The 23475-nt window shown below is 38.5% G+C and overlaps 1 protein-coding gene and 1 long non-coding RNA gene across 3 annotated transcripts in view; both read right to left on the bottom strand.

The window, feature by feature from the left end:
- CCDC50 (coiled-coil domain containing 50) overlaps positions 1–23475 on the bottom strand; it is a 73405-nt gene that overhangs the window by 49500 nt on the left and 430 nt on the right. The window lies entirely within an intron of this gene.
- Positions 4122–11353, bottom strand: LOC129148570 (uncharacterized). Its single transcript, XR_008555556.1, has 3 exons — positions 11185–11353; positions 4542–4638; positions 4122–4444 (listed from the first exon to the last, which is right to left on the bottom strand). It is a non-coding gene; the product is annotated as an uncharacterized LOC129148570 (long non-coding RNA).

Genomic DNA, 23475 nt, shown 5'->3' with positions numbered 1-23475 from the left:
ATTTTAATATCGCTATTTGCCCTTCATAATAGAAGTGTTAACCAAATTCATGATCAACAATGAAAGATGGAAACACACACGTGATTGGCGCCAGCGAGAGCTTTATATATATTTTACCCTTTGTTCTCCCTTTGAAAGCAGGAATGATGCTTGCTTTTCTTTGTTCTGTACACATAAAAACACTCTCTATGAATGAGAAACATGTTCCAGACTCATATTTTGTCTTAAAAAGTTTGGTAATAGCTGGAAGCCACAACTGACATAAACAATGCACTCTGTAGATTACAATGCATTGTTACATTTATTCCTCCTAACCACCTGACCACCTGAAGATAAATGTTATATCAATATCTCATTTTATTTATGAGGAAACAAAGGCTCAGGGAAATAAAGTAGCTTTACTTCTTTTCAGTAGGGTCAAGTTTCTAAACTTTCTAAATCTCCGTTTTCTGGCTAATGAAAAGAAAATAGGATTCTACCGAGTCTCCTATCTACCTACTCCAGGACTTCTGTGAGGATCAAATGAGATGAGGCATGGGAAAATGCTTCACAGACATTAGGTTAAAGTGTAAAATGTTTGCACCTGGCTATAAAGCAAGTCGTGTTCCTGGGCTGAAGAAACTCCAAGGAAGCTAGTCGCTAGAGAGAGGAAACCGGGCATTGCTATGACATCATTACCCGACGCCCACAGCAACTGTTTCCAGGCTGGGCTGTGGGCCATATTTTGTGCCATGGGGTCTCGGGAGCATTGGCTGCAATTTGGTGGGCTGTAGCTCCAGGATGGTGCCGGGGCCTGTGTCCCACTTGGGGGAAGCCAAGTGTTGCTTTGTCAGCTCCAGGTCTGTGGTGCCGTTTCCTTGTAAATGGCCAGTGCACGTCACAGCAGCTCCTGCATTAAGCATCTGCCCCCTGGTGGTCAATGTGCGTCATAGCGACCGGTCAGATGGTTGGAGGGACAATTAGCATTTTAGCCTTTTATATATATAGGTATGTTTTTATTGGTATTTTAGAGAGAGAAAGGAAAGAAGAGCAGAGAGAGAGAGAGAGAGAGACATCAATGTGAGAGGAGAGAGAGAAACATCGATGTGAGAGAGAAACATTGATCAACTACCTCCTGCATGAACCTTGACTGAGGCTCGAGCCCACAACCAGGGCATGTGCCCTGACCTGGAATCAAGCCCGTGACTTTTCAGTGCATGGGATGATGCTCAACCAACTGAGCAACACTGGCCAGGGCATAAACACAGTTCAATAAATGACCCCATATACTATAGTGGTCCCATAAGATTATAATTAATTACAAGCAAAAGCTTTGTTTGAAATGTTGAAAGAAAAGCTTAACCCAATTACAATTTAAATTTACTGCTGGTTTAAATAGATAAGGAGGTTCAACATGCTGTCCACCCACCACAAAGATGACCAATCCTGTGGCTTAATGTAATGGCCAAGCATAAATAAAATCCTAAAGGTACTCTCCATGATCCTGGCAGATCCAGCACCAACTTTTAAGCCTATAGTGTACTTTGACTATAGTTGAAATACCTTTCAACTTAAATTTTATTTAGAAAATAGTAGAAAAGATAAACATCAAAATCCTAACACTGATTATGTACTCTATGATTACATTGTAGCTTAATTTTCATTTTTAAACATTACTCTATTTCCCAATTTATCTACCATGAAGGGGAATCTTATTATCTATAATCCTTTTCATAATATTTTTATAACAAAAAATAGATATATATTTTAAATCTTATTTAAGCATCTCAACATTGAAGCAACAAATATAGGGTGGACAAAAGTAGGTTTACATGCCTAGCCAGAGTGGCTCACTTGGTTGAGCGTTGTCTTGTGTACTGAAAGGTTGCCAGTTTGATCCTTGGGTGGAGCATTTATGGAAAGCAATCGATTGATGACTGATTCTCACATCAATGTCTGTCTCTCTCTCTCTCTCTCTTTCTCTCTCTCTCTCTCTCTCTCTCTCTCAATGTTCTCGGGTGAAGATTTTTTTAAAAAAGTAGGTTTACAGTTGCTTGTATAAAAAAAAAAATATGTGCAGGTTATGATTATTACAATAGCTTCATTAACTCTGTGTTTTATGTACTCACAAGTGTAAACCTATGTTTTGCCCACCCCTGTATGTACAAGGGAAAAAATGACTTATATAATATCACTGTTTTATTGATTCAATTTAACTATGCCATTTTCTTAAGGTTATAAAATGAAAAGGTTTTGTTTTTCAAACATGATTTTATTGATTTCAGAGAAAGAAAGGGAGAGAGGAATAGAAATATCGATGAGAGAGAGATCTATCAGCTGCCTCCTGCACTCCCCTGATTGGGGATGGAGCCCACAACCACTGCCCGCTATATGTGCTCTGAAGACCTGGAATCAATCCAGTGACCTCCTGGTGCTTGGGTTTAAGCTGAACCAACTAAGCCACACAAGCCAGGCTGTTTTGCTTTTTAAATGAAAAAAGTATGCTAACAAAAACAAAGTCTACATAAGGCTCCAAATTTGTGTCAGATCTTCCTGAGAAACAAAGCAAGCAGGGAAATATGAAAAGTTGCTCACTATCATAAAAGAGAAATAACACTAGTTCTTCACTGGAGAGAAGTGTTTTACTAGTAACAAACATGAAAGTAAGCTCAGTTATCATTCGGAAATTTGAAGAGAAATAAATTATATAAAGGTCATCATCAATAGTTTAAGCATTAGTTTTAAATGTGTGCCTATACATACATACACAAGTACACACACACACACACACACAAACACCCCTTCAACCAAAGCACAGGACTGAGCACAGCAAAGAGACATTTTTGAAAACAACTGATTTAATCCCAACATTTCAATCTGATGCAATTTATCAAAATAGGTTCCTGAGTGTGTTTTTTCTAATCCCCGAAATTCAACGTTAAATGAAAATCCTAGCAACCCAAACCACTTGTTTGGCAAGTAGATATATTATAGCTAACCACACACACACTAGGTTTGTAGGCAAGTGGGTTTTGAAAATGCTGAGATAATATAAGTTTTCAAATCAGAAGTACTACTTTAATATCATAGACCATCTACATCATTATCAGAGACCACAGAGTAACTGGGCAACTTATTGGAAAAGTGAAAATGGCTGAGTCAGAAATTTCCATCTGACAGGGTAAAAGACTGGGAGTGAGTGGAACAGTGAAAAGGGGGGTGAGGGAAGGTAGCAGGGTGGAAAAAGCAATTTTTACTCATGCTGGTAGAACTGTTGGATAGAGATTAGACTTCCCATAAGAAATATCTGACTCAAGTTATCATAAATGATAAAAAATATATATATATATCCACAAACACAATCAACCTCACAAGGTTCCTGTGTTGCAAGCATAAACTGTATGGAGTGCTGCTTTTGAAGCCAAACATTTCTGTACTGGCATTAACAAAACAAAAAAGCTACCCACGAAAAGTAACAGATCTTGTCTATTCTTAGAAAATGCAGACGCAGATATTAACACTCAAACAAATCAATATATTAATCACTCAAACCAAGCTTCATTTCTTCTCAAGAAATATCTCATAATCTCCAGGTCATTAAGTCTGAGTTCCCAGCAAATTGATGCTTGGGTTCTGCATTTGCATTTTCACCAAAGGGTCACTAGGCTTTCCTCAAAACACCAAGTAACCTTGCCTCCACATGGCCCAATGTTGGATAAAGCAGAAGTTAGAAAAGATTTCCTTAAACTGGACCAATCTGTATGTTCTATCGGACCATCACTATTCCACCTACCTAATCACCTACAAAAAATTGACACTGATATGGTAGCCACTAGTCACATGTAACTATTTCTTTAAATTAATTAAAATTAAATTTTTAAAAATTCAGTTCCTTAGTCTCACAGCCACATTTCTAGTGCTAAAATGTCTGATGGGACTGGTGCCTACCATTTGGACAGTGTGGAATAGAGAACACTTGGTAGCATTTAAAACCATCTTAACCGTGCGTGTGTGTGTATGTGTTGTACATGTGTGCTTATTTTTAACCAACAGATAAAATTCACTTTGCCAGTATGGACAACCAAATGTCTTGAATATATATAGGGAATCCCCAAAATATGTACATATACTTTGAATGATTATAAAGTCAGTGTTTATTAATATACAGTTCATTTTCAGAATTTAAAAGAATTTACAGAAATGAATACTTTTTTTTTTTGTCAATGCCTGTTTTCAAACTGATGACTTCTGGTCCAGGAACTGCTGTTAATGCAAAGCAATGGAATCACAAACATCTAGAATCATTTCGTTCAGTATTTGTGAGCCCTCAGTTTGTCAACTGTTGCCAGTTTTGTACATTATGCTTTATCTTTTACATATCCCCATAAAAAAGTTTAGTTCATAATTTTTTTGTTGTTGTTCAAAGCTTAGTCTGGCTTCACCCATTGTTTCAAATCAATTAAACCTGAAAAAGAGTGAAAATTAAGTGAGTTATCACCTGTTAAAGTGTGTATACATTTTAGGGGGAGGGCACACTGTGTCCCTAAAAAATATGTACACACGTTGAATAATTATACAGGCAGTGTTTGTACTTCAACTGCATTTTCAAACTTCCATGGCATTTTCGGATGAATTTCCTTTGTTCAAAGCTTAGTCTTGCTGAAAAGAAAGAAACATCAATAAAGTGTGCATATATGTTTTTGGGACACCCTGTATTATTGGTCTTGTGTTAGCCAATGATTTATCTCCAAAGTGTGCTTATATATTATTCTCCTATGCTCTTCTCCTTCAACAGCCCTAGAGGGATGTAGTTCAGCTAACCTCAACAGAGTGGAAAGATCAAGAGTTATTCTACATTTACCAAGCAAGCACTGTGTATACACAGTCACAGAAACCCAGTGATCAAACCTGCACTTGGAAAGGAAAGTGAACCGGTCTTCAATGCAGCTAAAGAAATTCAATTCTGGGAAATATAAACTGCTACTGAATAAGCCCAACAGATATCTAATAATTTAAACCAAGCCTTAAAGAAATGGACTCTGATTAGCAAATGTGTGAATTTGTGAATTTCAACTGGCCTTGAAAATTAAACTGATAGAGAAGCATTCTCTGAAATTTGCTGCCTGTGGTGCCTTCTTTAAAGAACAACTACATTTTACATGGATGCTCCACTTCAGAACAATTTAGGGATATATAAATTTACACAGAAGCTAAATAAGTAATTACTCTTAATGCCACAAAAATGATTAAAGGAAGCAAGTGTGCTTTAGAATAATTCAGCTTATTTTTAATGGATTTGTAAATTTTCATAATTAAACATTAAAAAAGTTACCAGAATTATACTTAGAAAAAGATGAAACTCATTCAGTTTTTTCTGTAGCACACTGCACAGAGCACTGGTAATATAAGATATTCAGTTACTACTTACTGCACAAGGATGCAATATGGTGTAACCAAGAGTACTCTTACTTTGAGTTTAATCCTGGCACTAACACTCACTAGGATGAATAATCTTCAACAAATTAATATCACTTATTTTTGCTCACCTATAATAGCCATTGTAAGTACTTGTGCACTGAAGAAAACCTGTACATAATTTTTAAAAGTACTCACAAATTAGCCTGGCCGGCGTGGCCCAGTGGTTGAGCATCAACCTATGAGCCAGGAGGTCATGGTTCAATTCCCAGTCAGGGCATATGCACAAGGCAGCCAATCAATGATTCTCTCTCAGTGTTTATGTTTCTATCTCTCTATCCCTCTCCCTTACTCTCTGAAATAAATATAATATATATATATTTTTTTTTAAAATAAAAGTACTCACAAATTATTCTGATAGAGGCAGACATTCTATGTAGAAAACAATAGACCACTGATAACCACATGGGGTCCTCAAAAGGGTAAATACCATTAAATAAGCAATAGCAGACATAATTTTTTTTTTCAAAGCAATTTTCCACTAAGAAAATCCAGATAGTAAGAATTTATGTCTTTTATTTTGATTCCATGTAACCCTAAAGAAACTCCAACCTTCTGTTGTTCCACTATTTGAATGGCACTTTTCCTGGCACTTAAACAAGCCCTCAAATGGTTTGGCAGTGCTCAAATGGTTTGGTTTCTCTGTTTGCCTTAACCTAGAAAGAAAAGCCACCCATCTCCTTAAACCTCTGCAGGATAAACCCAGTCATGCCCATTAAAACCCAAAAGATCACATCCAACCCAACTTAAGTACAAGTTTACACCAAGGGAAGAAAAACCATTTTGGTTTATTGACTTCATATTACCAGAGTTTCCTTAAGTACTAGCTACTGCAAATTCTATTTATCCTTGAGTCAGATATTTCCACTTTCAACTCATCTTCCATAAGGGGTATGATACTTTAGCTAGCACTTTCTTTCCTATTAGGATTAGTAAATTAATTACAATTTCAAAAAAAAACTGAGGTAATACTCAAAATCTCCCCCTACCCCCCCCCCCAAAAAAAAGAACTTTATTATAAAAAGTGGTCATGGGATAAGTAAGTGTGGTAAAATATTCTCTCAGGATCTTGCTCCCATCAAGCAAATTGCAACACTCACATCCCCACTCTGGTAACCATTTGTCAGACCTCTACACACATTTCCAGTAATCTTGGATTATGTGAATCTAAAGTATGAACAGAAAACAAATGGGTTAATCTTGAGATTTCTGGAATTCTACTCCAATATACTCAATAAGTGGTAATGTTTAGTGACTAGAAATATATTTTTTCTAAAAGGTATCTTGAGATCATGGGCACACTCCTAGAACAACTCAGTTTACACTAATCTAAGGGAATGCCTCCCAGAAGATCAGGAGACTTATCTTCCTAACTAGAGACCCAATGCACGAAATTCATGCATGGGTGGGGTCCCTAGGCCTGGCAGGTGATCAGGGCCGATCAGCAGGGCGACCAGTGGGGCGACTGCAGGGGAGTGGGCCCACTGGCACCCACCCTGGCTGGCCTGGGGCCTGCGGGCTTGGGGCAGCTCCTGTGTTGAGCGTCTGCTCTCTGGTGGTCAGTGTGCATCATAGTGACCGGTTGTTCCACCAATCATTCCGCCATTCAGTCGATTTGCATATTAGGCTTTTATTATATAGGATTATAATGCAAGGAGGCTTACATTAAAATCAGACTCCCTTGCAGAAGAAGGAAACAACCCAACAATAAATTGGAAGATGTCTCAAAGTACACCCAGAAAACTCCTATGCAAACAACAGGGAGTTGGGCATTAATCTTAAGAACCGATCCTGTCAATAACCACTGTGGCTCTCTATGTAGTTCACCAAATGGGGATATTTTATTTTTTTGATAAAGAAATCCGTATTCACTTTAGTGGTATTTAAGTTAAATACAAGCTTTGGATGGTTCTCTATTCCCAAAAAAGCTGGAAACTCAGCTGGTGCTATGGGAAGAGAAAAGCAAAAACCGAAGCTTAGTGGTAAACTGCATAAGGAGAAAACTGAGATGTCTTCAATACTACAAAATTTAACAGAATGTATAAAGTAGCAACTTGATTGTTTTGTATTTTGCCTGGTGTTTAAAGAGTGTTTTGGAGAAGAAAAACAACTTTACAGATCAAGATTCAAATACTGCTTACTTATAGGCTAAAAACCTTGGGCTAGTTATGTAATGTCTTTGAGCTTCCGGTTCCTCATCTATAAAATGAGATAAATATTGTGAGGATTAAATTAGGTAAGTGAAGGGCCAAAGAAAACATCTGTCATTCAATAAGAGGAAGTTCAATAAATGGAGCCTATTATATCAGCATCATCAGAGATAATGAATTCTTACAATTAGTTATAAGTGTTTCTACTAGTCAGGTCCCACTAAGTCACTGATTATCACAGTTCCAGTCACTTTTGTAGCATAAAATCTATACTGGAATATGCAATCACTACTTCCTCTTATGAATGTCTGGAAATGTTTCCTGGAAAGGAATTGCAACATAGTCAACAGGCCACTACATTTCTATAACTCTTCTAACCTCTTATGTCCAACTGAGGGTGAACAAGCTTCGTACAGACATGGGCCTGAGTGAAAGGGAAATCAGTTTGTCTAAATTGTTTAATAAGCTCCACCACTCCGAACTTCTTTCAGTTGAATGTCCAGGATTAGAAAGCAAAGTACAATTTTATGTGAAAGTCATGTAATTATAGTTTATGAAGATAGAAGAAACATCAAAGTATCACCATCAAGAAAGACAGGAGGGTATAATATTGAGTCAAAGGATAGCCAATCAAAATCTAAACAACATAGTAATATGAAGATTTAAAATATTGCATGCCTAAAACTAAACAATTTTCCTATTATTTGAGTCACTCTATTAAAAGCTTTCTGTCAAATCCACCTGTAAGAAAGGTGGATATTTCTTATCTAAATTATAGAAATGTTATAGCTTTAACGTTACATGTAAGGAACAAACAAGTTGAAGTACAAAGAACCCTATTTTAATCCTAGATACCTGTCAGAATTTTAGTTCTGGCTGTCATCAGCAGCTTACCAAGTGACCTTTAGTAAGTCACTTTCCAAATCAGAAACTCAATGCCTTGACTTGTAAAGAAATAGTCCAAATTTTATTTAAGAACACATCCAACTCAAATATAAAGTTGTATGAAATATAGCTGAGTATAAGTGACATACATTCCTCTCTTTGATAGAAGCATGTCATCTAAAATGTGATAGTCACAGCCTATATGAAAAACTATCCATATAGGATGACTGTTGTGTTAACTTTCTCCGGCACCAAATATTGCTTTCTTCATTGTTGCCGTTGATTTTTACTATTTCTAACACAAAAAATGGTTAACATCTGCTTTTATCCATCTGTCAGTAGCTTTAACCATCATAAATCTTAAAGTAACTTTTCATGTAATCTGATGTGTTATAAAAAGGTAGACTTTTCCTGTTTTCAATTAGCAGTTCTCACAGAGCCTTCTGTATCCGAGTAAAAGGAGACCATGTTATCAGTCACTTACTGTCTAATGAATACGAATGTAGCCTGTGCCATTTACTAAAAGGTTTACCTAGGGTCAGATGATGAGAGTACAACCAGGGAAGGTAAACAACTATATTCAGAAAGTTTCCTGAAGATTGCCAAATTATTTATGTTTAACTGGAATGTGTTCTAAATGCCTTGGATGTATGTTCTGTTACTGAAACTGGCTTCAGTACATCCTACAGTATACTTGGTTTTCATGTGAGTGCCCTGCAGAGGAAGTGAAAGAAAATCAGGAGCAGCCTGCATCTAAACAGGAAGACAAGCTGACCAAATACCTTTTTGCTCTGAGGATTCACTTGCCTCACTTTTTTTTAAAGAGTCAAAATTATTTTGATAATTTTTAAAAACTGCTATAATATCTACCAGGAAGTATATATTTTTCGTAGTGCTGCATGTTTTTAAAGCAGTGTTAACTTCTAATGCACTATGTGAAGCTACCAGTGAAAGAGGCTAGTTTGCCCTAATTTAGGAAGCAATTCTAAAATAAGTACAAATTAAATATATCCATCCACAAAGCAAAAACCTTTGAGCTCATGCTTTCCTATCCTCTTTTGATCATAAACCATTCCAAGTTTGCAATCTGTATATTCATCATTTTAGTTTCCAACTCAAAACTTCTGATTCTTCACAATTAGCACTCCTCATAATCAAGAACTTAAAAAATACATGTTATATTTTATCTGTTTAGTTTAAACTTTGTAAAAACCTTGCCCCTTAATCCAGAATACATAAACAAACAAACAAACCTAAAGGAGAAAAATAGGAAACATAAAAATTCTGAATGGATCCCAACACCATCAGAGAAAATAACCACATCCTCCAGGAACAGTGACAAAATGACACCATATCACTTTCTTTGGAAATGTGCACACGTTAAAGGGTTTTACATAATTAAAGTAGATCCATAAACAGGTAAGATCATTGTCTACAAAGGAAACTACTATGCATTTAAGTCCTGAGTCAAGGGTACCAATAAACCTCTTGCAGGAATTGGAGAAATAGGAAAAACTCATAAGAGAAAACGTGACTTGCCAAAACCGGTTTGGCTCAATGGATAGAGCGTCGGTCTGCGGACTGAAGGGTCCCAGGTTTGATTCCGGTCAAGGGCATGTACATTGGCTGCGGGCACATCCCTGGTAGGGGGTGTGCAGGAGGCAGCTGGTCGATGATTCTCTCTCATCGATGTTTCTAGCTCTCTATCCCTCTCCCTTCCTCTCTGTAAAAAATCAATAAAAATATAAAAGAGAAAACGTGACTTGCTAGTTCCTCTATTCCTACCCTAGTGAATTTATGCAAAGGACCATAGAACTTATTCTGGTATCCCATGTTCAGTTAGTTCAGGCCAGTCGGCCTACTGAGCACAAGCTGTCAAATAGTCTGACAAGTTTTCTGGAATACCTGCTATGTGTAAGGATCCCCAAGAAATACTGAGATCAGTCCACTAACAGTCTCTTGAGAGAGAGAGATAGTTGACCAATACAGAGACTAACATGTTACTTAATGAAGTACTTCAAAGTGGATTGAAGACACACATAGGAAAGAAGCAGGGTAGACTTAACAGAGAATCAGCATTTGAACTAGATCAGGGAAGGGTGGCATGGGAACAGATAGACAGAAATTCCAGGCAGAGGATGAGGGGTCACAGGAACAATGGTCTGGAAGAAGGAAAAGTAGGAATATTACAGGGCAACTTGAACAGTGATACCAAAAGAGACTGAATGTATAGCACAGTATTTTACAAAATGTTTTGATATCCATTTCTTGAGTTAACTCTCATCAGAAGCTCTTGTATTATTATCTCCAATAAACAGATTAAGAAACTGGAACTCAGAAATATTTAGTTTTCTCTAAGCCCTTAAACCTAGTAAGTGGTAAAAAGGAGATATGTAAAACCAGGTTTCACAAGTCTAGGTACAAGTTTTTCCCCTGCTGAAGTTCAATTGTATACTTCAAGCTTGGTTTCAACTTAAATATACTCTTTAATGTATCAGTAAACTAGAGCAAATATTATAAAATTATAGAAGGAACTCAATTACTGAAACAATGCATAGCAGACCAAAAAAGAGATGCACAGCAGAATATACAGGGAAAAAGGTAGCCTCTTTCTCTATTTAAAATAACAAAGAAAATGACAGTTATATACCACACTGCCAAGTAAGGAGGAAACAGAAGTACATGAATTTCTTACCTCCTTTCAATTGCACAAATCCTTTCAACATCTGCTCCCCACATTTGGGAGAATATATGAGGAGAAACCATAATTAGGGATCAAAAAGAAAACAAAATAAAAATAGAATTCTGATACCCAGACATAAATAGCTAAATAAAACCCTAGTGTCTGTTACACAGTCTGCAGGACAGATATCATGTTTCATTTAGTTATCAATTATTAAATAGAAAATAAATTAAGAACCTCAAGACAGTCTATGGGAGACAGGTGTCCTTTAGGTTCTAAGTGCCAATGAAAATTTTACATTACATATCCTGAAAGGTTTTATAACAAGGACCCCACTCAGTCATCATATCCAACTGCCCATAGTATTTCAGCAATGTCTCCTTCAGCTGTATGGTAATCAGTAAACACCTATTCTGGTGAAATTATTAGAATCACACCCTTTTCACTCACACAATGTTTGAGTTTGACCTACAAATTATTTAATAAATCTGCCACTAAGCCTTAGGAGTTAGCCTACTTTGGGAGCTTGAGAGCCTGTGAAACTAAGTTCCTGGAATTCAGAGAAGTTAAAAGCATGCTAAATGGATTCTATCAATAGCTCCTTAACCCTCTTCTAAACCCCCAGTCTGTATCCTCCAACATACACAGGGCCAAAATTATCTCTCAAAGATAACTTTGTGGAGCTTTAATGGGGTAACCATACAAAGAAAGGACAAGAAATGCTTTGTGGGTACACTAAAGCCTAATTTGAAATAATGAGGTCTGACCATGGAAACCTGGGAAAACAATAGAAGCAGACATGTCAAGTTAGACTCCAGCAATCACTGACAGGATAAGAAACGGTTTGTAGACAAAGCCAGAAAGTGATTTGTAATTGCAGACATTGAGCGTGAACAGTCCTTTCCAAAATAGCTGTTGGCCCACATGTTAGGCCAAACTCAAGATGCACAGATGGGAGGATGGGATTATTAATCAAGTTCCTTCTTTCTCTTTCTCTACTGCAGGTTTCACCTCTAGACAATGATTTTCTGACAGTATTTGCCAACCCTAACAGTCTATATTTTACAGAACCTCATAGTATGAAAAAGAAAGCTAGTATTTGAAAATATTTGGTAAGAAGGTGCTACTCAAAAGTTAATGAATATAATACTTAAAAATCATGGACTCCTCTATAGAGTCAACAAAGAAAACAAATTTTGTTGATGATGAGGGAGTGAAGAGGAAAAGATCTCCTTACAAGTCATTCACAGTTTTTACCACATGTAGTTAAAAGTCCTAGAGTCAAATTAATGGAAAGTGACTCAGCCTTTATGACTCATTAGAAAAATAAAAACCAAAAATGTCCAGTGGAGACTCCCCTGGTATTTGGTCACTGAGGAAGTGTATCAGGACTGAACTGAGCATTACACACAAGTCTCCAAAGTCTGGTGGTAAATACGCCTAGTTCCTTCTGATACAAGTTTCCAAAATGAAGTGACACTTCATTCATGCAAATGTCAATAACATGTTCTGAGAGACCTGGTAATAACTAACTAATAATAACAACTAAAAATCATAAGCAAACTTTTTTACAAAACAATCTGTTTACTCGTGCACATCACTCATGAAACTCCACAGTGTGGCACACTTTTACTTTACTAAGATTTCTACTCAGTTAATCAATTTTGAAGGCTCTAGAAGTTTATATAGAATATAATTTTTTTCTTCTTAAATAAATGTCTATACTTATAAGTCACTACAAAAATAAAATATACTATCATAAAAGTTCTATCAACAGTAGTCCCCACCAGCACCACTTTACTAAATAAAACATATAACTGATGCTCACACAGTGATAACTGAAATATAAAAAAGATTAAATAAGGAAGTTTTTTTTTTAATTTCATTGAAAATGGTTTAAAAGAAAACATATTTTGCCCAGACAGTGTGGCTCAATGGTTAAATGTCAACCTATGAACCAGGAAGACAAGGTTCAATTCCTGGTCAGGGCACTTGCCCTACTTGTGGGCTCCATCCCTAGTGGGGGGCATGCTGGAGGCAGCCAATGGATGTTTCTATCTTTCTCCCTCTCCCGCCCTCCCTCTGAAATCAATAAAAACATATTTTAAAAAGAAAGAAACCATATTTTTCTATAAAGCACCAGACAGTAAAAATTTAATCTTTGCTAGTCACAGGGTCTCTGCCACAATTACTCATCTAGTCTTTGTAGTATGAAAGCAGCCATAAGCAGTATATAAACAAATGACCACGGACATATTCCAATAAAACTTTACTTATAGGCACTGAAATTTCATATCATTTTCACATGTCACAAAACATTATTCTTCCTCTTTTCAACCATTAAAAAAAGTAAAGACTATTCGCAGCTCACCTGCCTACTTTACAAAAACAAGCAGTGGGTGAGCTGAATTGGACCAAGGGCCGTAATTTACAGATCCCTATTTTAGAGGAACAGTTTTCAATTACTAGAGGGGGGGGAAATGCCACCTTCTTTTTTTAAGCATTGCCACTGTAAAATGTTAATTTAAAGAAAAAGACCTCAACAATACAAAGCGTGGACAAGGATGCAGAGCCGCTGGAGCTCACATACATTGCTGGTGAGAATGCAAAACATTACAGCCACTTTGAAAAACAGTCTGGCAGATTCTTTTTTTATTTTTAATTTATCTTTATTGTTGAAAGTATTACAGATGTCCCCTTTGTTGTCTCACCCCCATTGACCCCCTCCCCCCTGCTCCCTCCCCCCCAGGCCTTCACCACACTATTGTCTATGTTCATAAATTACCTGGTTAATCTCCCTTCCTACCCGCTACCTTCCACTCCCCCATGTCCCATCCCAGCCTTCCCTCTGAAATTTGAGCTAAATGTACACTCACCCCTATATCCATGAATCCCACCCTAGGTACTTACCCAAGAGAAATGAAAATTATGTTCACGAAACAAACACAAAACGGTATGCAAATGTTTACATCAACCTTATAACCACCAAAATGTGCAAACAACCACTGAATGGATAAGCAAATTGGCAAACTGTGGTGCAGTCATACATTCAGCAATAAAAAGGAACAAAATTACTAATACAACATAGTATCAGATATATCACACTAAGTGAAAGGAGCCAAACTCAAAAAGCTACTTTTGTATGATCCCATTTATATGATATTTTTGCACAGGCAAAACTATAGAGCAGAAAACAAATTAGTGGCTGGCGGAGGTGGGGGGAAAAAAGTTTTGGGGTTATGTAACTGTTCTATATATTGATTGTTGTGGTGGTTACAAGACTATTCATTTGTCAACCCCCAAAACTATATACTAAGAAGGATGAATTTTTATTGTATGCAAATTATACCTCAATGAATTTGACTAAAAAAAAAAGCATTGATTTATAAATAATACTGGTTATACAGTGGTTCTAGTTTATAAGAAAGTTTTCACTGTTTTTATGAGTATACAGTTACCAACTAACTGTAATATGCATACCTACATACCATAATGTGTGTATATGTGTGTTTTTTAATGGAAACTAACATTTACTTAGTACCTACAATGTGCCAGACACTGGAATACTTATAAATCTCCCAATTTCCATTTAACAAATATAGAAAATTAAGGTTCACAGTAGTTAATAACTTGCCTAAAGTCACACAGCTAATAAGTGTGACTGAGCAGTAATGTCCATCAAGTTCTCTTGCCTCAAAATGCTCCCTTAAAATGAGTTTACTTTGAAATTAGCCCAAATCCTTGCCAGTTAGCTGTTGCTGCATAACAACACTCCCCCCAAAAAAAAAAAAAACAAAACAAAACAAAAAAAAAAAACTTAGTTTATGATGAACCCTCATGGTTCTGTGGGTCAACTAGGCTTAGCTGGGCGGTCCTCACACGGGGTCTCACATGTGGGCACTGGAACATGGCAGCTGAGGCCACAGTCACCTAGAGGCTCACATTACACATATTGCTAGCAGTTGGCACTGGCTGTTGGCAAAGAGCTCAGCGGGGCTGTCACCCACGGCACGTTCACGTGGGCTCTCCCCGGGGTTCTGGCTTCCCCTCGCGTGGCAGCTGGATTCCACGGGGGCTCGAGCCAAGAACATGTGTTCTGGAGACCCAGGCTGAAACCACAGGCTCCTGGTGACTGAGCCTCGGAAGTCATGCTGCATCACTTCTGCTTCGTCCTACTGGTCAAAAACAAGTTTCAGAGCCAGCCCACGTTCAAGGAGAGAGGCTATACAAAGGTGTGCACACTGGGACGCATGGCTCATTCGGACGTCCCCTCTGACCACCAGCTCCACCCCATAGTGCATTATGCATTATTTTAAAGTTCTTCCTTGTACTATTCTTAATTTTCTATAATATATGTATTATTTTGTAATAACAGAAATAAATTCTTTAAAACTTAAGTTTGTGGATTTTTCCAATTTATTTAAACTAAAAAACGAACAGTTCACCCATTTTTCACATCTCTGGCAACAACCAATCTGTTCTCTGTATCAATGAGTATGGTTATGTATATATGTATATATGTATGTGTGTATATATTAGATTCAAAGTATAATAAAGATCATACTTTGTCTTTCTCTGTCTGACTTAGTTCACTTACCATAATGCCCTCGAAGTCCATCCATGTTATTGCAAATTTTAATGTGTGTTTTTTAAATAAAATTAAGGCAATAATAGTTCGTGTGTGTGTGTGTGTGTGTGTGTGTGTGTGTGATGTCTTTTTAAAAGTAATATCAAGAAACCTCTTTATAATGGTTTTTAAATTCAAACATCTGGGAATAAATGGTCTAAACAATCCCCAAGGTCCTTCTGAATATAAAAACCAATTATCCTTTATAGGTCTTACCCAAGATCTAGGATATCCTAATTTTACAGTTTGAAGCACAGGGCATCTCTAAATGGGTTATCAGTTAAAAACATTAATCCCAAAGCCCTTTCATTGGCTACTTCTGAAATTGCAAATATGTGTGTTATAAGGTTTGCTTACCCTGTATAGGGAAGGGTAGTTCATTTTAAAATACGCTCCTGTACTTAAGAGAAGTAGAATATCAGGCAGAGTTTACTTAAGTTTTGTGATATCTCTGTTTTCTTCATGAACAATAGAGTATCACACTGCTTTTTGTTACTGAGGCAAAATTCATTTATCTCAATAAAAACTCCTATGATTTTATTGAAGTAAGAAGTGAGGAAAAACCACAGCCTATGACTCTTTGACTTGACTCCCCTAATATATTTCATCTCAAAGTGTCATAATCCTTAAACACTAGTCCCTTCAAGCTGAGTGTGCCAAAGAAGAAATGCATTTTGTAGAAAAAACACTGAGGCTGGAGTGTAAATCCCTGTAGTCGTCCCCCCCCCCCAGTAATTAATTTGCTGAATCAAAATAAAACATAAAGAATGTTTTTAATTAAAAATATAAAACCTATCTTAACTCATTAACCTTCATATCAAACATTATCCCTAAAATAATTTCAGAAATTCGTTATTTTCACTCTGTTGTTTCAAACATAAGAAACACGTCTGGAATGGTTCATCTGTATCTACAGACCAATCTAAAAGAAAGAGAAAAAGCAGGTGGATAGGGAGAGACAGGGAGAATGTGAGAAAGGAGGGTGAAAGTGAGAAAGGACAGAGAAGGTGGAAAAGGAAAGAGGTGGAAAGAATGAACTGTTGTTGTGAATATTCAGTTTTAAACTTTTCTAAGTCTAGGCCCCAATGTCCCAATTCCTAGCTCATTAGCCTTTGTGGTTTGGTACAACTCACTTCTCCAACCTGGCCTCAGATTTTCATCTGGAAAAGAAGGAGGTTGGCCTAGATCAGTGGATTTTAATGCTTTCTACTCTGAGATCCTTTCTAAAAATATCAATTAACTTTACAGTTTCCCACAACTGAGAAAATGTCCTTTAAATACCTGTTAGTTAAATAAACAGCCTGGCCAGTGTTGCCCAGTGGTTGAGCGTGCACCTATGAACCAGGAGAGCACAGTTTGATTCCCAGTCAGGGCACATGCCCAGGTTGCAAGCTCGATCCCCAGTGTGGGGCATGGAGAAGGCAGCCAATCAATGATTCTCTCTCATCACTGATGTTCCTATCTCTCTCTCCCTCTCCCTTCCTCTCTGAAATAAAAAAAAAAAAAGTACACACACACACACACATACACACACACACACATACATTTAAAAACAAACAAAAACAAAATGTTTAAAGGTTTCAGAAATGCTTATTTAAAGAATTTTTATTTTGCAAATAACAGCTATATCATTTTTTTTTTTTTTTTAATCACTGATTCTGCCCTAGCTGCTTTGGTTCAGTGGATAGAGCCTGAAGACCAAAAGGTTCTGGGTTCAATTCCGGTCAAGGCATGTACCTCAGTTGCAGGCTCCTCCCTGGCCTGGGCCATGGTCAGGGCTCATCCAGGAGGCAACCAATCGATGCGTTTCTCTCACATCAGATATTTCTCTCTGTCTTTCCCTCTCCCACTCTTTCTAAAAACCAATGGAAAAATATCCTTGAGGATAAAATTTTTTTTTTAAATCGCTGATTCATGTAATAAAGTAATGCATACCTACATATAGCAATAAGATGAACAATTTCTTTTCCCCTCATGTGAGAGGCATTTTGGATTCACGGACTCATTTACTGGGTTCTTTATATCGCCTTGAACTCTATATGACTGCCTCTCCACCACAGTGAAGATCATGTCCATGCACCACGGGGCATTTTTTTACTGTGAAAGTACCCTCTCTCAATAGATGGCATTCGACACATAAACTGTTTATATATATATCTAAGATTCTTTCTAGTTGCCAAATTGTGTAATGTTGCTTTACCCTTAATGAAATAAAGTAAACCTAAAATTCAAATAAAAATCAAAACCACAACAAACAGCATTTTAAAAATGTTTTTACTAAAATTTTGTCCTTAATAATGATTACTTCCAAGGCCAGAAGGAAGAGCATGGAATTACTTTTTTTTTTTTTTTTGACTTTCTGTTATACCTATCTATGTTGGATAAATTCTATTTATAATATGTACCTATGAGAAAATAAACATTATTAAAAAATTAAAAGTTTTTATAAGTGTGATATGCGATAACCATGATTAAAAGGCATTATCTCTGCCCTTCAAGAGCTTATACTCTGAGTAGGAATATGAAATAATTTTGCCAAAGATAAAATTCCTGGACTAACTGAGAGCATCTATTAATGTATTCATTCACTTATACATTCAAATATTTGATGAATATTTGCTAGCTAAAAAGATACCTAGAGCCAGATGGTAATAAAAAGCTAAGACACAAACTTCCAACTCAAGGAGATCCAGCCATGTTCTTATTAAGAAAACAACAACCAGCCCTGGCATCGGCCTGAGCAATGAAGAGTCCTGGGTTCGATTCCAAGTCAAGGGCCCATACCTGAGTTTCAGGTTCTCTCCAGGCCCCAATCAGGCAGGCACCTGCAAGGGGCAACCAACTGATGTGTCTCTCTCACATAGATGTTTCTTTGCCCTCTCTCTTCTTCACTCCCTCCCTCCCTCCCTTCCTGCCTCTCTAAAAATCAAATGGGGAAGGGAGGGAATAAAATCTGTTATAGAATTCTGAAGAAAAGAGAAAGGGAGTTTGCCCTGGAGCCAGATAATGTACATCTCACAGACTACCATCACATTCGATGCCTAGTGTGCATGTGATAAGCTTTAGATTCTCTGGGACTACTTGGTTAACTTATTGCACCAGACATGATTTTGTAACTTTCCCCTTAAAGTTCTAGATTTATGCCGTTAATTCAATTTGCACCATTATGCAACTGGAGTGTCCCGGACCTAAAATGAATCAGTGTTTCCTAGGTGTATTTCTGAAAAGATATTAACCTTTATCTTTCACTAAAGAAAAAAGGATTTGCTCTCAGTAAAGGTAGCTGGCTACCTTTAAGAAATAAGTCACTGCTAGGTGCATGGATTTCAGATTCTATGTGATTATGTATACATATACAGTTAACTTAGGAAATGGTGAAATCTTCCATCTGAAGAACAGTAAGAGTACTAAATCCTATTTAATAAAAGAGTAATATGCAAATTAACCATCACTCTGCTACACCTACAAGCCACGCCCACCAGCCAATCAGGAGTGGATATGCAAATTAACCCAACCAAGATGGCTGCAGCCACGGAGCAAGCCAGAGGCTTGGGTTTCCCCAGCAATGGAGGAAGCCAAGCTTTCCGCACACCCTGGCAGGCCCAAGCCTCCACTCAAGGCTACAAAGTTTCAATTATAGAAGATAAATAAATCCCAACAAAAATGGCTGCGGCCACGAAGCAAGCAGGAGGCTTGGCTCTGCTCAAGGCTACAAAGTTTCAATTATAGAAGATAAATAAATCCCAGATACCAGGGCCTCCGCTTGGGTTGCCAGGGGGTGTGACCGGCCTACAAACTACCACAGGCCCCTTGCCCAGGCCGCCCCAAGCCCCAAAGGAACCCACACCCTAATCCGGGACACCCTTCAGGGCAAACCACCCCACCCGTGCACCAGGCCTCTATCCTATCTAATAAAAAAGTAATATGGAAATTGACCATCACTCCAACACACAAGATGGCTGCCCCCATGTGGTCAAAGATGGCCACCACAAGATGGCCAGTAGGGGAGGGCAGTTGGGAGGGATCAGGCCTGCAAGGGAGGGCAGTTATGGGCGATCAGGCCAGCATGGGACGGCATTTGGGAGGGACCAGGCCTGCAAGGGAGAGCAGTTGGGGGGGGACCAGGTCTGCAGGAGAGGGCAGTTAGGGGTGACCAGGCCTTCAGGGGAGGGCAGTTAGAGGCAAACAGGCTGGCAGGGGAGCAGTTAGGCATCAATCAAGCTGGCAGGAGAGTGGTTAGGGGTGATCAGGCTGGCAGGCAGAAGCGGTTAGGGGCAACCAGGAAGGCAGGCAGGCGAGCAGTTGGGAGCCAGCAGTCCTGAATTGTGAGAGGGATGTCCGACTGCCTGTTTAGGCCCAATCCTGGGGTGTATCCTACCAGGATCGGGCCTAAACAGGCAATCGGACATCCCTCGAGGGGTCCCAGATTGGAGAGGGTGCAGGCTGGGCTGAGGGACACCACCCCCCAACCGTGCACAAAGTTCGTTCACCAGGCCTATAGTACATAATAAAATTCCTACTGCTGTAAGGAAAGAAAAATGAAGATTGGCACTGGGAGAGGATGGGAGGGTTAGAATTATAAGTGCTACATGGCTAAAAGTAGGAAAAAAAGCAAAGGAGTTAATGGTTCTAAAAATGGCTTTGATGAACATGCAAATGCTCTTAAACCAAAAAATGGGGGAAAGACAAGATTACAAGGAAACAATTCAAATTAGGTAGAGAGAGCAAAAAAGGAAAGTGGGGTTTCTAGATTGTTGTTTCAAAACAACAATTCAGCAAGGAAGCTAAAATTGACCACAAATCTAAGTTTGTTAACTGATGAAAAGTGCTCATTTTTAGAAAAATATGTTCCCAGCTCTTATCTAAACTAAGAAACTTCCATAATATTGTTGGAAACTGACTATACATTTGTCTAACATTCACACATTGCATGATGCATTTGAGTTATATATCTACTGATAAAAAAAAATATATAGCTGGGTTTCAAATCTTGTGGCATAGAACCTCAAATATTTCAGAAGAAATAAAGCATTATTCCTAAACACTGGCAACAGTATTTCTACAATAGAAAGTATGCAGACGTTCCAAAATGCTTTTAAACCAGGAATAATGATGTGTGCTGACACTTAGACTTAATCCTTTTCACTTACATATGAACTCAACTGTGTCCCTTTGTCTCCTATTTTAAGAGACTTCCCAAGATAATAACATTGCCCTAATATTTTTTTTAAGGTGTCCAAATGATGAATATCTTTGATTGCCTTAAAACCAAGTAAACAAGCTCTGGACTTTAACCTAGAAAAGAAAATTTTCAAATATTCCCTTCCCCTGATGTCAGTTGCTACCCATGACCTCTGTTGAGATGTTCACAACAAAGGTCACAGGGCTCCCCTTCCCCTCCTAAAGAATTAATGCCGTGGGAAAAGGGCAGACAGACACCCACTGCTTTATTATTCTCAATCTCTATTGTAAGCAACCCCATGATCCCAAATTGTAATTGTACATAAACCTACTAAAGGTTTAGATTGGAAAAAGAAAAATGGAGGAGATAGGGTTTTAAAAAGGGGGTTTAAAAATCTGTGCCAGCAAACTAAACTTCCTTTTCAAACTAAGTCGGAGTTTCAATATTAAGAACAGTCTCAATGTTTGTGTATGTTTTACCCAATCATAAAGCACAAGCTTCGTTCTCTTTAATTAGGGTTCAAATATATTGTTAGGGAGTAACTGGGCCATAATTAAGAGTTATATTAGAGAAAGATACATTTTATTAGACTTGAATACTTCCCAGATCAAAAACTACATCACCATTAGGACATTGCTAGTATATAATACATAATTTCCTTTGATGATCTTTGAACCAGAAAAGTCAGATGCTTACAAAGACAGTGATCTTCTCAACAATTTCTGACCACCTTCAAAATCAACCAATATTTAATTTTAGCTTAATAAAAAGCCACACTAAATTTCCTAACCACTTTACCATGTTCCGCAAACTGGGTTGACAAGCACCATATTATGTGTCTTGAAAGTCAATTCACATGTGTTAAATTCCAGGGTTTAGCAATAGAAAAACCTTGCAATTTTAGATGGAAGTGTTTGTTGAACCCCTTGAGAATGAATATAGTAGAATAAATAATTCATGTCTTGGTTAGAAACCAGAAGACCAAAGAGTGATATAAATGCATACTTATAAAGCGAGTTTCAAGTTCCTTCCAGGTCACTGATATGTAGTGTGTGGCACTATATAATACTTCACATGTTAAGGTTGTGTTGGGACTCCAACTGTCATTCTACTCATCACCCGCCCTCCTCAAGGAAGCACTGCACAATAAACAAGGGTCATTTTCCTCACAGCAACGACATAGGACACATACACACACACAACTCAGACCCAAAAGGCTGAAGACTAACAGAAAATCTCAAAGACCTTCAAAGTGTAGATTTGCCTTTCCTAATCACTCAGGCTTGTCAATGCAGTGAAAACTGCATTTCCATGTGAATGCCATAATCTTCACCAAAGCCAGCCTGGGAAGGAAAGGTTGAAAAATACTGCTGTTAAGATTTCAGGCCTAAGCTCTAATATCCTTCAGGAACAAGAAGACAGGCCCAGGCCCAGCCCCATTAAAAATTCCACATAAAACCAGCCACTGGGTCTCCTCGTGTTCGGATCTCTGGGAAACAAAACAGTCAAGCGTTCTTGGGATTTTGGAGTCTGACCTGAGCACCCACAAGACCATGTGAGTCAAGTCAAGTTGGCAAAGAAACACGCAGTTTCAGGGAAAGCAAAGGTTCTTCTTTTCAATTCCAAGTTCCCAAGACACCTCAGGCCACAGTGCTCCCTCGAAATAAATGACAGCCACAACAAAGGCCACCTTTGCCAACCCAGATAGCACTCTGGAACTTCGATGCTTCCTAGGGCCAAAGAACAGCCAAAACCCACTAAAGGTTAAGGTGACCCAGCACCCAAGATCTCAATTTTAAAAAATGCTAGGTGTTGGGGCAGGGGATGGAATCAAGGAAAGTCAAAGGGCTACTCTGCTGGTAGCCAGGCCAGACCGGTCCTAATCAAGCTTTATTTTCCTGGACCTCAGTATAGTGAGCCATTAAAAAACCAAGGTCACCAGTAGTAGGTACCCCGTTTCCCCTCGCTCAGTGCTTTTTGCAAGAAAATGCTTATAGCAGCTTCCCCTATGCCATGCCACGGTGGGCAGTGCCAAGCCTCAACTTTTAAACCTCGGGGAAGGTGGGAACGTCAGCCAGACGCTGGGCTAGGAAAAGTCAAGAGAAGGAGGGAAAAAGATCAAGTTTCAAAACAAAGGCTCCACTAACAACTGAATGTCAACCCTTTCCCAAGTCCTAGCCTTCAAGCCCACTAGGCTGGGCCTGGATTTTTTAAAAGAACTCAAGCAAGTCGGATAGACCCAGCTCCTGGCGACCCACGAGCAGATATCTGCACAACCACTTGATGAGGGTGGTGCTACCCACCCCGCCACCCCCACCTTCTTACACAGGAAAAGAGTGAGGCTTGGAACCTAAGTCATCTTGCCCAAGGTCCCAGGGCAGAGCCTAAAATTCAATTCCCTTCCCGGCCAGGGCAGGCCGGCACCAGGTGGGCGCCAGGCGAGGGCCGCGGGGGCCCAAAGGACGACGCCCCTGCCCGCAGGGAACCCGGGCGG

This window comes from Eptesicus fuscus, chromosome 3 (genome assembly GCF_027574615.1).
Source record: "Eptesicus fuscus isolate TK198812 chromosome 3, DD_ASM_mEF_20220401, whole genome shotgun sequence".
Taxonomy (NCBI): Eukaryota; Metazoa; Chordata; class Mammalia; order Chiroptera; family Vespertilionidae; genus Eptesicus; species Eptesicus fuscus.
The sequence above is the reverse complement of the archived record's forward strand: the minus strand, read 5'-3'. Positions and strand labels throughout refer to the sequence as shown.